The sequence below is a fragment of the Aedes albopictus genome, chromosome 2, assembly GCF_035046485.1.
Source record: "Aedes albopictus strain Foshan chromosome 2, AalbF5, whole genome shotgun sequence".
Lineage (NCBI taxonomy): Eukaryota > Metazoa > Arthropoda > Insecta > Diptera > Culicidae > Aedes > Aedes albopictus.
In genome coordinates this window covers 181,578,014-181,593,721 of record NC_085137.1, presented here as the reverse complement: position 1 = coordinate 181,593,721, position 15,708 = coordinate 181,578,014, and the positions used below count along the sequence as shown (strand labels likewise).

The 15,708-nt window shown below is 42.8% G+C and overlaps 1 protein-coding gene across 1 annotated transcript in view; it reads left to right on the top strand.

Moving 5' to 3' along the window:
* Positions 1 to 15,708, top strand: part of LOC109419544 (histone acetyltransferase KAT7) — a 127,334-nt gene that overhangs the window by 61,038 nt on the left and 50,588 nt on the right. The window lies entirely within an intron of this gene.

The window sequence follows — 15,708 nt, the reverse complement described above, 5'->3', positions numbered from 1 at the left end:
TAACATTAATGAAAGAACAACCATTGATGTGAAGAAGTAATGCTGGGGCATTAGCCTGAATTGACGTGAGGTGATTAATCACTGGGCTGAATAGATGTTGAGATGCCACTTCATGAAAACATGCAAAAATTACGTCCATCAGTTTTCGGGTATTCCCGACTCCTTTTCCCCCTCTATCCCGCTTTTTTCGTATACTCAATAAATCCACTGTTACCCCCTCCTCGCAAAACGATGGTCGTCATATTTGAATGACCCCTAACATGGAAAGCGTAGACATCAACAACCATGCGTCTCCATGTGCACCTCAATCCCGTTGGTAACACTTGACTGGTGATAGCAAGCACGAAAAACCGGAAGTTGCCGATTTTCATTGGGAAATCAAAAGATTTTTCGTGGGTTTGGTGGCCTAGCTTCTAGAAGAATGTTTGATGCAAACATATCTTGACACCATTCATCTATGGATTACTGCACGAATATTTACAGGCCTGCTTACCCTGACACGAAATTTGACGTTTGAGCGGTGCCGGCACCGTTCAAACGTCAAATTTCCCGTGAGAGTAAGCAGGCCAGCAAAAATTCGTGCAGTGGACCATAGTAATAATCAAGTGCCATTCAGGAATGATTTTATGAGTTGGGTCATTTTACCCCATCTTGGCATTTTGGGCATTGTTCCCCTAGATATCAGTTTGATAAAAAAAAAGCAAAAGGTATTTGAAAAGGACAAATCTCCTACGGAGTTATCAGTAGACTCCCAATAAATGACATAACAGTTCAACTCAAAAAACGTCCTTGATTAAGAGAAGGATAAATCTCTAAACAGATGGTCAGCAGCCTGGCCATCAAAAAACTCACCAACAGTGTTACTCTAAAGAACAGCCCATTCTTGATGGAATAATAAATCTTCATTTGATTAGTAGTTTGGTCGATAGCCAATTTTTTGAACTGTGTTACTTGAAAGAACAGCCTACTATCAAAAGAAGGTGAAATCTCTATAATGTTATCAATTTGATCGTCACAAACTGTCCAACACACGAACGGGCTTTGATGGAAAAAAGGCGAATGAAAAATCTAGCAGTTTGGTAGCCAAACTATAATGTTACTGGAAAGAACAGCCTTGTTTGAAAGAAGGAAGAATCTCTGATGGTGTTTGCAATATAAACCCTTGAAGGTAAAATTTATGTGAAAACGATTGCTTATTGATTATTACGCCTAACATTTCCATTCGACCTAATGACAATTGGCCTAATGAGCTTTGACCTGACGTTCAGAATTCTTGAGAACAGCCTACGAATCAAAGAAGGCAAATTTTTATTCAATTGATATCAGATTTAACTTTCCGTAACACGCGCGGTTGGCTACCATCGTCAGTACCACGTTAATGCTGAGTACAAAAAGCGAGATTTATTCAACGTGTTGTACACAATACAACAGCGCGATCGCTCGAGAGTTAAAATAAATTAGTACAATCACAGAGCAAAGGCGCGTGAATCTGATGGGCCAGTAAAGTTCAGCAGAGAAAATAATTCATTATTCTAGTATTATTTGAAAAATAATAAATTCCGCGAAACAGTGCATTCCGCAAAAAATCGTTCCGCAAAATGGTATTCGGCGAAATGGTTCATTCCGCGAAATGTTACACCGCGGAAAAAAAATCCGCGGATTCCTTTCTTTCTCAACGTTTATTTGACATATCATATGTAGGCGAGTTACAGTAAAAAAATCAGCTCAATCGGAGCATTGATTACGGAGAATGAGATGTGTAAAGTGAGCGACTTTGCTTAAAAATAAAACAAAAATCGATTTTATATCATCAACCTTGTATAGAAAGCCGAAAAAAATCCGCTTTTCTGTAATTTTTTTCCTTCGCGTTTTCGAACTCAGGGCATGATTATACACCAAAAACGATCATCAGCTTGCCGAGTTCAAAAATGTTGTAAACTAGTGCTATTAAAAAAAGACACGGACACGTTCAATGCTTCCAGTGAGCTTTTCGCTCTTTGAAGGAAGCACGACACTAGACAACGGACTAGCATGCAACGCCCAGTGGCACAGCCGAAAACTTTTCCTGACAGCTGCGGCGGGAATCGAACCCGCGCTCCTCAGCACGATGCGACTAAGAGCTTGGTGACCCTAGCCGCACGACCACGGAGCCGCACAAAAGAAAATATTTCTGATGATCATATTGGCAATTAGAATGTCGGAAACTTCTTCTGAATTCTTTTGACCATGATTCAGGCAAACAGCATTTGGTCAAATGACCCATTCGACCAGATGGCATTTGGCCAAATGGCGTTCGGCCAAGCGGCATTCGGCCAAACGGCATTCGGCCAAACGGCATTCGGCCAAATGGCCGGACACCTATCCAGCGATGATCTAGACTAGTCGTGCGGGTGACGCCGTAATGCCAAAGCGATCCCTACCTAGAAATGGACGCAAACCGGTATACTGGTGGTGTTCAGAAATCGCTGAACTCCGCGCATCCTGCCTAAAAGCTAGGAGGCGAATGCAAAGAGCTTGCACCGATGAGGGTAGAATGGAGCGAAGTGAGGCCTTAACTGGCACTGAACAAAGAGATCAAGACGCGAAAGCGGGCGTGCTTAGAATATCTTTGCCTGGCCGCCAACACGACCCCTTGGGGTGATGCGTACAGATTAGCCATGGCCAAAACGAAAGCCGCGTCAGCATCTTCAGAACGCTTTCCCGAGATACTACAGAAGATCGTGGAACCGTTGCTCCCGCGCCACGACATAAGACGATGGGCTCCCATCCCATGGCCAAACCATCAGCAGCTCTTCGCAATAGCGAAGTCGCTTAAGTTGAAAAAGGCCCAGGATCCGAACTGTATCCCGACAGTAGTCATCAAGACGACATCGAGGCTAGGCCTGACATGTTAAGAATGGTTTTGAAAATGTGCCTAGGCGGAGCCGAATTTCCGGAGAGGTGGAGAAGAAAAAGGTTGGTTCTACTGCCCAAACCCGGGAAGCTACCCATCGGCATACAGACCTATCTGCCTTCTGGACACCGTCGGGAAACTGTTGGAACGGATCATTTCGTCGAGGCTGGTGGTATATACCGAGAAACCAGATGACTCTGACCTCTCGGATAACCAGTTCGGCTTCCGGAAGAGTGGATACTATTAAAACTGTAACCAAAAGGAAGTTAAGGGGAATCCGCTTGCGCGGTCGTCACGCGGGACGTGAAGAATGCGTTCAACAGCGTCAGCTGGGCCACCATTGAATGCGCCATTCCTAAGAGTCCGAGATATAATCTATGCTGATCTATAACGCCGAGGAACGCGAGCGGAGCTTCAACATAATCGTGGGGGTATCGCAGGGTTCGATCATGGGTCCGACATTGGCGTATCTATGATTTTTTCCTAGGGGGTGCCTAGGGGGTGCCAGTTTCAGTGGCATACATACATACATTTATTTGTTCAACATCATTAAGACAAGACATAATCAACAATAGTACGCCACAATACTCGGTTTGTGGCTGCCGCTCTCCATCCTCGGTCGCGCCCAATGCTCGCCAAGTCACGCTCCACCTGGTCCGCCCATCGTGCTCTCTGCGCTCCACGTCTTCTTGTGCCAACCGGATCCGTTGCAAACACCAGCTTTGCAGGGTTGTTGTCCGGCATTCTTGCAACATGCCCTGCCCACCGTATCCTTCCGGCTTTGGCTACCTTCTGGATGCTGGGCTCGCCGTAAAGTGCAGCGAGCTCGTGGTTCATTCTTCTCCGCCACACACCGTTCTCCTGCACACCGCCGAAGATCGTTCTTAGCACGCGTCGCTCGAAAACTCCGAGTGCTTGTAGGTCCTCCTCGAGCATGGTCCATGTCTCGTGCCCGTAGAGGATCACCGGTCTTATTAGCGTTTTGTACATGGTGCATTTGGTGCGTGGGTGAATCTTTTTCGACCGCAGTTTCTTCTGGAGCCCGTAGTAGGCCCGACTTCCGCTGATGATGCGCCTCCGAATTTCACGGCTCACGTTGTTGTCAGCCGTCAGTAAGGATCCGAGGTAGACGAATTCCTCCACCACCTCGAAAGTATCCCCGTCTATCGTAACATTACTACCCAGACGGATCCGGTCGTGTTCGGTTCCGCCTACCAGCATGTACTTTGTTTTTGAGGCATTCACCACCAGTCCGACCTTTGCTGCTTCGCGTTTCAGGCGGGTGTACAGTTCTGCCACCGTTCCAAATGTTCTAGCAATAATGTCCATGTCGTCCGCAAAGCACACAAATTGACCGGATTTTGTGAAAATCGTTCCCCGGCTGTTGAGCCCGGCTCGTCGCATCACACCTTCCAGCGCGATGTTGAAGAGTAGACATGAGAGTCCGTCACCTTGTCGCAGTCCCCGGCGAGATACGAATGAACTGGATAGTTCACCCGAAACCCTTACCCAGTTTTGCACACCGTCCATCGTTGCTTTAATCAGTCTAGTCAGCTTCCCAGGAAAGCCGTTTTCGTCCATGATTCTCCATAGCTCTGCGCGGTCGATACTATCGTATGCCGCTTTGAAGTCGATGAACAGGTGGTGCGTTGGGACCTGGTATTCACGGCATTTCTGGAGGATTTGCCGTACGGTAAAGATCTGGTCCGTTGTCGACCGGCCGTCGATGAAGCCGGCTTGATAACTTTCCACGAACTCATTTGTTTTAGGTGACAGACGACGGAAGATGATCTGGGATAGCAATTTGTAGGCAGCATTCAAAATAGTGATCGCCCTGAAGTTCTCACATTCCAAATGGTCGCCTTTCTTGTGAATGGGGCAGATTACCCCTTCCTTCCACTCCTCCGGTAGCTGTTCGGTTTCCCAGATCCTGACTATCAGCCGATGCAGACAGGTGGCCAACTTTTCTGGGCCCATCTTGATGAGTTCGGCTGCGATACCATCCTTACCAGCTGCTTTGTTGGTTTTGAGCTGGTGAATGGCATCCTTAACTTCCCTCAGCGTGGAAGTTGGTTTATTTCCGTCCTTCCGTTGCCGTGGGCTCCCGTGCCTACGTTCTCCACGCCGTTCAGGTGCTGATCGAAGTGCTGCTTCCACCTTTCGATCACCTCACGTCCGTCCGTCAAGAGGCCTCCGTCTTTATCCCTGCATATTTCGGCTCGCGGCACGAAGCCGTTGCGAGATGCGTTGAGCTTCTGATAGAACTTCCGTGTTTCTTGGGAACGGCACAGCAGTTCCATTTCTTCACACTCCGCTTCTTCCAGGCGGCGCTTTTTCTCCCGAAAGAGGCGGGTCTGCTGTTTCCGCTTCTGTTTGTAACGTTCCACGTTCTGTCGAGTCCCTTGCTGCAGCATTACCGCCCTCGCTGCGTTCTTCTCCTCCAAAACCGTTCTGCACTCTTCGTCGAACCATTCGTTCCGTCGATTCCGTTCCACGTACCCGATGGTGCTCTCGTCTGCGTCGTTGATGGCTGCTTTCACTGTACTCCAGCAGTCCTCTACAGGGGCCTCATCGAGCTCGCCCTCGTCTGGCAACGCGGCTTCGAGATTCTGCGCGTATGCTGAGGCGACATCCGGTTGCTTCAGTCGCTCTAGGTTGCACCGTGGCGGTCGCCGGTACCGTACATTGTTGATGACGGAGAGTTTTGGGCGCAGTTTGACCATCACCAGATAGTGGTCGGAGTCGATGTTGGCGCCACGATAGGTCCTGACGTCGATAATGTCGGAGAAGTGCCGTCCGTCAATCAGAACGTGGTCGATTTGCGATTCCGTCTGCTGTGGTGGTCTTCAGGTGTAACGATAAAGGAGGCTGTGTTGGAAAAAGGTGCTACGTATGGCCATATTTTTGGAGGCGGCGAAATCAATGAGTCTTAGGCCGTTTTCGTTCGTCTGCTGGTGGGCGCTGAACTTACCAATCGTCGGTCTGAATTCCTCCTCCTGGCCTACCTGAGCGTTCAAATCTCCTATGATGATCTTGACGTCGTGGCTTGGGCAGCGGTCGTACTCGCGTTCGAGCTGCGCGTAAAATGCGTCCTTGTCATCATCAGTACTTCCGGAGTGTGGGCTGTGCACGTTTATTATGCTGAAGTTGAAGAATCGGCCCTTGATCCTCAACCTGCACATTCTTTCGTCGATCGGCCACCAACCGATCACGCGCCTCTGCATATCACCCATCACGATGAAAGCTGTTCCCAGCTCGCGTGTGTTGCCGCAGCTCTGGTAGATGGTATGATTACCTCTAAACGTTCGCACCATGGATCCTGTCCAACACACCTCCTGCAGCGCTACGATGCCGAACCCGCGGTCCTTCAGTAGATCGGCGAGTATGCGGGTGCTCCCAATGAAGTTGAGAGATCGGCAGTTCCACGTACCGAGTTTCCAATCGCAAGTCCTTTTTGTTCGTTGGGGTCGTTGCCGTTGGTCTCGGTTCGTATTATTCTGTTGCTGATTTTCCGTTACAATGTTTTTTTACGGCTGGCTCGTAGGGCCTGACACCAACCCCCTACTTTCCGGAGGACCATAGTGCACAGTTGAGCTTAGAGTCCTTCCCTGGCACTCGGACGTAGATCAGCCGCCCCTAACATGGGGATCAGACGCTGTTGTGAGTCGCTCCTCCTGGAGAACAGACGCTCAGGTTTGCCGAAGCAAACCCCCCCCCCCTTCCCTGTCAGCCTACGACCAAAGTTCCCACCGGGGTTGGTTACCCGATCTTCCCTAAGGTTGCTCATAGTTTCCGGCCGGTACCGCGTGGAGGTAGGAATAGGAGTTGCTGGGCAGAGGCTAGTGGATCACAATGGGATCTGAATTGCGCAGCATACCCAGCCTTTACCGTGCCCAGTTTCAGTGGCATTCAGCTTGTTTTTTTTTTTGTTGTAAAAGGAAGTATCGATCCGCCCTCCATTTTTTTAGTACAATGATATACTGCGTTGCGGGGAGAACTAGTTTATCATAAATAACGATTATGAATACTTAAAATTACAAAATCAGGATACATATACGCATTTGCGGTTTAAACACTACATTAATACCGACAGCCTTTATTTCATTAGTAGAACAATACCACGTGAAAATGTAAATGCATTTACAGAACAGTTGTAAGTATGATTCCTAAAAACTACAAAACATTCACTGAGTTGGGCTCGATTATCCTGAGTCGCGTTTTAAGCTTCACCAACATATATGTGGTGAATGCATACTGATATTTTTACATTTGTAAACCAACTTTGATTAGTAAAATGTCAAAGTTTCAGCTTCTTACCGCATTCCGTTTGTTTTGGGAAGTTCCGAAACTCGACTTCGGATAATCCGAGTTTTTTTTTGTTTTCGACAATTCCTCACGAAAAATTCTCGGCAATTTACTTGGAAATTGTATCACTATTTGCTGGTCAATTTAGATTCATTCTGAAAATCTCTTAGAATTGGAAAATTTCTAAAGCAATTACTATGGGAACTTCTTTGGCAGTTTCTTTAGGACTTTATTTGGCTTTTTTATTTAAAATTTCATCGTAATATTTTTGGGAGTTTCTTCGCCAATTTATTTAGTAGAATCCAGCATTTCTTTTGTTTTTTTTAGTTCTCCAATTACACTTCTGATAATTTGATAAATTTTTCAGTATTGCCTTTTGTGATTCATTCGACAATGGTCTGGAAACTTCCTCACAAATTTATTCGATCATATCTTTGACAATTCCCTTTGATTTGTTTTCGGCATTTCCGTCGTATTTTTTGTTTCCCCATCTATTTTTTCGGTATATTTGTAATTTTTTTCAAGATTTCTTCAGTAATTATTTAAGGAATTCTTGCAGTAGATTCTTTCGGAATACATTTGGCAATTCCGATGTAACTTGCTTCGAAAATTTCTTTGGGAATTTTATCAGTGATTCCTCTAGTAATTTCGCAGGCAAATTTTTTGAAGATCTCTTCGATTATTACTTTGGGAATTTATTCGGTAATTCTTTTAAAAATTTCTTCAGAATTTTTTTAGAGATTTTCCTCAGGATTTGTTTTGAAAAAAAAAATCATCGGCAATTCTTTTAAAACTATGACAAATGTTTTAGAATTTGCTTGGGAATACGTTCGGCAATTCCTCTTGGAACTCTTTCTAAAATTTCTTCAGAAAATCCTTTGATGTATTCGCCAATATTTCTTTTACGATTTTCTCTTACATGGTCCATGGAAAATTTGGCTAATTTCTTTGAAAAGCTTACATTATTTTTTTAGTAATACATTTGGTAATTTTTAAAAGAACTCCTTTAGCAATTATTTTGGAAACTTCTTGTTGAAAATTTTTCCAGCAATTCCATAGGAAATTTCCCAAGTTGACTTTCGGAAATTTCTTTTCCTTTAAGAATCCTTTCAATATTTCCTTTGCAAATTGATTCGAAGATTCCCTTTTTATATTTCTTCGTCTTTTCTTGTGGAAATCGTGATTGAGAATTCCTGTTTTTCCATAGGAATTGTCGGAGAATTTAGCAAAGGAATGGCCGAAAAAAAAATCACAAAGAAGCAATCGAAACAATCCCCAAAGCATATACCGAGAAATTATGAAGTTCAACTCTTTAAATAATTGTTCGAGAAATTTCAGAATTGAGGGAGTTAGAAGCAAAGGGGTTTAAGTGACAAAAACTCACTTTCGAGTAAATGAGGTTTAAAGTTTTTGACCAATTTTTCACCCCATACAAAATGTATGAAGTTTCAAAATTAACATAATTTTCTCTGATTTATTGTAATTTTTCTAATCATCGTAGAAACAATCTTAAAAAAGTTCCTGAAAGCTTGAAATCTGAAGAATTTAATTATATGCTCAGCTCAAAATCGACAAAATGGTCACTTACACCCCTTTGATTCTGGGCCCCTCAATTATTGGTCTTAGGAATTTTCAGAGGAATTGTCGAAAAACCTTTCTATGAAGTTTTAAAAAAACAATAAATTGCAGGAATTCTCATAAGAACTTTAAAAAGAATTTTCGAATAGGTTTTTAAACATTTAACTGAAGACTTTCCCAAAGGAATTAACGAACAATGTTTAAGTGCATTGCTTGAGAATTTCACAAAGCAATTAGCAAGGAAATTCATAAAGAAATTCACAATGGTTGAAATAATTGCCTATCCTTAGTGCTTTTGAAGTAAATAGTATTAAACCAACAAACGTTTTTAACAAGCCTTTTAGCTGATTTTTTGACAAATCTGTTATATCTTATTCTGTTCAAAGAGTCGGTCTTCATTCCTCTCCAGCATTTGCAACAATCGTGTTTAAGCAAAAGTTTCAATCGACCAAAAAAACTTACTGAATAACAGCAAAGGTTTCAGAGTTAATTCTGAAATTGCAAAATTGCTCTTGAAAATCATTCAACTGTGCAAACTTAACTAATAACTTCGCGAATAATGTCTAGTTTGAACCAAAAACACAAAATTCCTATACTATTTGTAATTGTGTGATTTTTTTCAGTTCCAGAAATGATTGTGAACAAATTTAACAACAGCATTAAGAATAGAAATGTATGCAATGGCTATGTAACTTCATTCAACTTAATTATTCGATAAAAATAATCCTGATTTATTTGTAGTTTTATATAGTTTTTGGAAAAGTATTCTTATGGACCCTTGAATATTTTCAAAAAATAATACAAAGGGGTTTTTGCGATAAATTTTGAGCTCGAACCAAAAAATAAATTTCCTTTATCACAAGTAATTTGATAAAGAATTTTTAATGAACAAAATCTACATGAAATGACTTGCGATACAGAAGTTTTATATTGATTGGTTTTACGTAATTGAAAAATGGCGTTGTTTCAATGGATATTGAAATTGAATCGAATATACAAATATGCTGCATCGTATGTAATTTAATGAACGTTTTGCAGTTTTGAGAGTTCATGCTTAAAACAATTAATATGGATTATTAGTATTATGTAGGTACACATGATTGATTTTAAACAATAAAGCAAATGGGTTGTCATGATAAATGTTAAGCTCGAACAAGAAATACACATTTCCTGTATTATATGTGAATTTGTGAAAAAAAGTATTTCCATATGTTGCAGTGTTTTTAAGAACTTACTGTGACTTTTTTTCCTGTTCTCAAAAATGCAGTTATGGTCAAATCTACATATATTTTTCAATTCCACATTCACCTAGAAGGCTGGAAAAATTTATTGGTTCTAAAACTATGCGAATCTGATGAAAAAGTCCGAGTTATTGAAATTACCTTTCGTCCTGTTTGGGAGGACTGATAGTGGGAGAGCCAAATGAGGCTTATTAAGCGATAAATGAATTCCATTTTGTTGTATTTGAACATGCAGTGCAGCTTATAAAGCTTGAGTATTTATAATAAGCTAGCTGTGAGGAAATCATCGTGAAATTTGTTGAGTTGGTTCAACCACACTCAAGGCACTGTGCTTCAGAGCAGATCAAAAGACCTTGTTTTCGTTGATCAGCTTGACCTAAACATATCTTTATTTAATATGTTCAACTTCAATACAATTCACTTACAATTATCAGTGCCGCAATACTCTTCAAAAATGGTTTCAAACCGCTCTACTTCGAATCTGTTTCGATTAACTTATTTTTCAATCTACTTAACTCGCTTCAACTGAAGGAGCCCACCAATCTATCTTCCTCCTTTGTTATAAATTCCATCCAACTAAATAGCGACTGCATTGATTTAGGGTGACCAGTATTCACTGGCGCGTCAACAGTTGATTTAAGAAAGTGTCTATTTTCTATTAACCCTCCTAAGGTTCGGCTAGGCGCAGCAAGATGGCGTAGTACACATTCAGCGAGCCAGTCTGGGTCTTATTGACCCCCACATCCTACTAGGGTAAATAAGTAAAGCGTAAGAGGCCCACATGTCACGCATTTATTATTGAAAAATGATAAGCTTTAAATATTTAAACAAATTCGAAAGTAAAAAATTAGTTCCAATAAAACCAACTAAGCGGCTTTTAAGCGAATGGCTTACACAAGGAGAATCTGCCCAGAGAAGTCACAAAAAATCATTCTGGATCTAATACCTAAATACCTCAAGCAAGGCCATGGAGCCTAACTCTTATCATACAATCATAAAATTGTTGCAGATTGTTTTACCAATACAAAATGCCAAAACGTAAAACAACTAATGAAGTAATTCCAGGTGCAGCTTAAGTTTTGTTCAAATATGCGAAGTTTTCAATTTAAAGTTACCATCAAGGAAAAATTCTAGGGGGTGCCAGGCACCCCTGGAACCCCCCCTAGCTACGCCAATGGGGTCCGATACTATGGAATGCGGCAATGCGGCATATGATGGCGTATTGAAGCTCACATTTTCACTGTGCGTCGACTTTACCGATGGCCAGTGAAGAGAATTGTCAGACAAAAGAGGCACAAAACAAGCAACAAAGAAGGTGCGACGATTACTCTTTATCCCTACTGGTAACAGATAATGACATGATCTGGAAATTTTTTGTTGCAGACAAAACGGAAGCTGAATTTGTTGCGTACTTTTCAACTCGTGAATAATCAATTATTGCTAACCCAAAGTCGAAACTGTTTGATGATAGAGCTTCACCGGAGTTGCAGTGTTTACCGACTCGAAGTTACCGTTCGAAAATCGCAATGCAAGGCTTAAAAATCTCTAAACTCGTGGTGTACGATGTTAATCCCATTATTTTCAAGTTGGGACAAACTTATGTCGCATACAAATACAGGTTGCGACATTGTCATTATTGTTGCGCGATGGTTGAATTTTGATTCACTGCCGATGGCATTGCCGTCGTGGTCAGGCCCCTGGCATCAATGAAATTTATCGTAGCCAACATCTAACTGCCTTATACCTAGCCTTATACTCATTTTCGTGCAAATAGAAACGAGCGTGTAATCAACAACCGCAGCTTTTGTTTGATGTTGCGAGCCACACACGAAATCACATTCACAATGCGTGTTTGTTGGGTTGCTTTATTCAACTAATCGCATGCTCCTCTTACCGTACATTAATATTAAAGCGAGTTTGAAGTGTTTTGTGATCATAAGCGGTGGAAAAAATGATTCCAAAAACTGATCAACAAACCAAAATAAACGTCAAACAAAAAATTGTTGATGTTTTCGTATTTGACAGTGGGAGCTATTTATTAGCGCCCAGGACATCCTGTCTACCATGATTCCAATGCATTGATATAGGCCGTGCCAGGGGCCTGGTCGTGGTATAAGGCAATCCATGACGACTTTTCGCGATGGGGGTGACAGCCAAAAATGTAAACACAGTGTGAGTACAGCTTAACAAAGTTTCGTCAAGTGTCGTCGGTGCTTAACAAATTCCTTTGTGTTCAACTGTCACCCCGATCATCGGATGTCAAAAATACATGGTAAACAAAAAAAAATCAGCTGATCGCATCTGTCTCATGGATTGCCTTATACGGCAAGTCGATACAGGAAATGATACTGACAGCAACGGTCGCGATAGAATTAGTGGACGACTGGATGACGACTGCTGTTACTCGCGCACCATAAAACGGGGGTGGTAGTGGTGAACAACCGCAAGTCTGAACAGCAGGCAGTGGTCACCACAGGCGGGTGCACGATTAACTCCTAGCATTCACTGAAGCAAATGGGGGTCATGTTCGACGATAAGCTGAAATTCGGAAGCCACGTAGAATATGCCATAACACGGTATGGAGCCGCTGCATTTTCGAGTGCACTAGTGGTCAAGGTGAGGTGAACTTTTCCCTGACACAGTTTATATCAGGCCATGGTTGCTTTAGGTGGTATCTGCATAGATTCAGACATACAGGCTGCTCCGCTAAGCGCCAGCATGCTACCGTGATGGACTCTCCAAAACGAGTCATCGATGTTCGGGGCTGTCCATAAACTACGTAGACTCTGAGGGGGGACGGGGGGGTCGGCCCTTACAAATTTCGAAAATTTTGTATGGACGAAAGTCTACGAGAGGGGAGGGGGGGGGGTCTGAGATTGCCAGAATTGAGTCTACGTAGTTTATGAACAGCCCCTTCGTTGCTGCTGGCTACGCAGCTAACCTTGAGGGTGCGATGTGCACTAGCGCCTCTCTGAAGCAATGCCTTCTTGGTGGTTCCGGAGAGACGAAGGGTTTGGCGACCATAGGACTGTGTTTTAGTGGGTCTAGAAGAGAATAGTCCTGGTTTTTACCTGAGACGAGACTCGCGAAGACGGTGTTCTTTTTCTCCACTTTATTATGTTTTTCTTCTTTCTATCTGTGTTGACATTATGTTCTGGATTGGTGGTTCAAACACGTACGTGACCGCATCACCTCACATGCAGTGTGACTGAATCCCATTCACGCACAAAATCATGTTGAGGTGAAATTTTGCATCGCCAACAATCGCCAAGCAAAGTAATCATTGAAATATTTTGTTTTCAATTTATTTTTGACAGTACAGGAGAAGAAAATGCTGCTCGGAGTGAATTTTGGCTTCAGAATTTATCTCGAATAGCAATACTTTACTCGTTTTAGGTAACGTAATCAAACGGGCTACAACTGACAGCTCAGTTGGGCTGCACTTGACGTTGCTTTTTTTCCTCTTCGCGAGTCTCGTCTCAGGTTTTTACTATTGTTGTAGAACACGGCTTTAACCCCACACTACCCTAACCTTCCTGTTAGGGTGTTTGTTGAGCAGATTTTTCCTCCTATGGTATGGAAGGAAAAAAAAGGCTGCTCCGCATGTCTGGATTGCGCAGACTGCGACGAGATCGCGGAGCATGTGCTCTTTCAGGTCGAGTATGCTGGAGATATGCGGTAGAGATATCACTCTATAAAACCTTGTTAAAAGGATGTGTACGGGGACATACAAATGAGATTCCGTTACTTCCGCGGTCTCTCGAATCGTACTTGAACTAAAGAGAAAATGGCGGGCAGGCCAGCCAGGCAGGGATTGGCGGCATGCACCGTGCGGTGCGAAAAAAGCGTGTGCTTCACACAATCTGAAGTGCTTGTCTCCCGTTTTGCCGAGAGAAAAGAGACGTATGAGTGAGAGCTTTCGTAATTGTACGAGAGACAAACCGTAGCACCAGCTCTAAGGCGCAGGGAGTAATGCACGGTGCCTGTCACCAAACAGAAAAAATCACTTAATAAATTAATTCTCGCGTTCAGTATCATACAGGCGTATCTACAATGATCGATTTCTCTTCGTCGATTTTCTCTTCGGATTATTCCGGAAAATACGACCAATATTCGGATGATTTCTCGGTGTATTTCGGTGAAGAACGACTAGGACTAGCATCTAAAACAACAAAAACAACCAAAAATTATTTACAGGCCAAGTTATTAGCCGAAGAGAAATCGATCATTGTAGATACGCCCGTATGATACTGAGCGCGAGAATTGAAGAGTTTGTGTTTTCGGCAAAATTGTAAAGCTTGTCAAGGGTTGACAAGTGATGGGTCGTTTGATTCGAAAATTTCCCAATCATGCTTAGTATCAAGCCAAGTGCAAAGCACGGAGACAAGCACCGAGAGAGTGCATACGACAAAGCGTGAGAGACAGGAGAGCTCCAGCGCGCGGCAAAATAAGCGAACAACACACAACCGATTGCACGTACTCGTCTCCTTCTGGTTTGTTGTGCTGTCTCGTAGCAGCGTGTGCGGAACGCAAAGAGTTTTGAGTCGCACCCTATCCCTGCACTGAAATAATTCTAAGAGCCTATTTTATCAGACACTGCACATACATTGTATCCGTAGTCTGACACGTTCACATCAAATGAATCGTTATACGTATCATATCATAAACAGTTCCGATTGAAGTCTTCTAATAAAACTCAATGAGACTTGCGCATATCGGAGTTACATGCACATAACACGATCGATACATTAGCTGTGCACATAACTTTGACCGCGTTGAAAAGCAACATTGGCAGATAAAGTGGAACACGTTTTGCAGAATTTCGCAATTCCTCTAAGTGACCTTCGTAGTCGTGCGGCTAGCGGCGTCGGTCATTTAGGCGTTGTGAGTTCGATTCCCGCTCCAGCCTAAGGAGACTTTTTTCAAAATGTGAAGGATATTATTGGAGTTGCATATACATTGGCGCACCCAGCCCACATGATAGAAGCAAAATGCAAGACATATAACAGTATAATGGCGATCTGAGAGACATACCACATGCGTCGCATATAACTCTCACTTCCCATTTTCAACCCAAGATTAGATTCATATGATATTCCAATAGTGCAGTAATATAGGACTGACATATAACGATGATCGGAAGAGTTGGCTCAGTGTGGCCAGGACCCAAGCCTCCAAGGGAGATATGACAACTCAAGGAGATAACTGAAGTAACAACTACAAATTACAGCTATCTATGCTCATGCTCACCAATAGATTTTGACAAAGATAAAGCAACCTTCGATTTCCCATATGATGGAGTTGCGACCAGGGGCGTTTAATTTCGTTTCAATGATACACTTTCATGCAACATTTGAATGAGACACTTTATCTATTTGACACACTATACGAGTCTTTCTTTTCAATTCGGAAAACGATCTCATTCATCGTAGCACTCGGTAGTCTCTCTTCGGGGTGGCGTTGCTTGTGCTTCACTCGGCAGAACAGTAGTGCCTCACTCTTGCGCGTTAGTCTCTCAATGGTTACGGGCGCCGGTTAATTGGATTTAAGCGGTCGAACTTGTGTTCTTTTTTCATAAAACATAATGATCATTCTATTGGCGTGCACCACTATTTGAAAAATTGTTTAAAATAGTGTTTTTAGTACATTGAAATTTTTCAATGACCCACAATTGAATCGAAAATCCAAAGT